This window comes from Echinops telfairi, unplaced genomic scaffold (assembly GCF_000313985.2).
Source record: "Echinops telfairi isolate 266 unplaced genomic scaffold, ASM31398v2 ScPeMD7_7468;HRSCAF=8506_0, whole genome shotgun sequence".
In the NCBI taxonomy this organism is placed as follows: Eukaryota; Metazoa; Chordata; class Mammalia; order Afrosoricida; family Tenrecidae; genus Echinops; species Echinops telfairi.
In genome coordinates, this window is record NW_022111369.1 from 65,151,548 (window position 1) to 65,152,812 (window position 1,265).

The following is a 1,265-nucleotide window of genomic DNA, read 5'->3' on the forward strand; positions in this document are numbered from 1 at the left end:
GCCAGTCTCAGCTCTAGACATGACGTCCCCGCCCTAGACAACAGTGCTACAGAGGATAGCAGCTCGTTCACAGAGAGGACTGCAGGGCCAGCTTCAGCTCTAGACAGGGCCTCCCCTCCGGAGACAACAGTGCTACAGAGGACAGCACTGCAGATAGTTTGGGAAGTCTAGCTGGTCTGAGGCACCCACATCGGGGCAAATCAAGAGGGGAGTGCAACAGACTAGCAGTGGGAGCAAAGCCACAAAGTCCTCGAGGAAGCTTGATTGTAGACTTCTGACTCAGGCTGTGGGGGTTGGGGGTGGGCAGTGCTTGGCAGCTCATCTGAACTGGTTGGGGGATATTCACAAAGGCGTCACACTGAAAATCTAAAGGTGTAACGGGTGGGCTGTGACCATCCTTGACTGCAGGAAGAGAAATGGGGTCTTGTACAAGGCAGGCAGGCACGTCCCTCGGACACAAACACAGAAGACTAAAAGTATGTAAGTACTGTTAGGAAAGCAAGTCCTAGGATATGGATCCCTGAAAGAAAAGGGGATTGGACTGATGGATTACAACAAGGCCTGCTCACAATTTAATAGAGAGTTACTCATCTACTCCGGATCAGGACAATAGTTAGACTTGGAGCTATTCGAATGGTTTCTCTATTTTCCCCCCCTTCTTGTCTATCTACTGGTATGTAAGATACTCAGCATAAGCAATCCCAAGGAGACAGCAATGGGACCAGTGGTTCGGGGGGGCATGGGAGAGGAGGAGGCGGGGGAGGGAATGATGAGTAAATAGGGACAGGGACAGAGGAGTATCAAGGGATCTGAAATGGACAGTGAGGACAGTGTAGGGTTCCTGGGCGTGTTTGATCAACTGAAAGGTATCTGAGCAGAATATATTAGGGCAGGAAGAAATAAAGAGAGAAAAAGAGGAAAGAACAAGAAAGTAAAAATTATATACATATATATAGGTATAAATATGGATACATGTAAATATATAAAGATATATAGATAGGTGTGTTTGTCTCTCTACATATGTAAATACAATAATGAAGCAGAAGGACTTGGGGCCTCTACTTAAATCTTACCTCAGTATAAGAATTGTTTGTTCTAATAAGGTGGCAATGTATGATAGTCACCTTCCCTACACGATCACTGAAGACTAAATGGGTACATAAGCAAATGTGGTGAAGAAAGCTGATAGTGCCCGGCTATTAAAAGATACAGCATCGAAACCCTGGTGGGGACTGAGCATGATAGTGGGACAGGAGGAAAGTCAA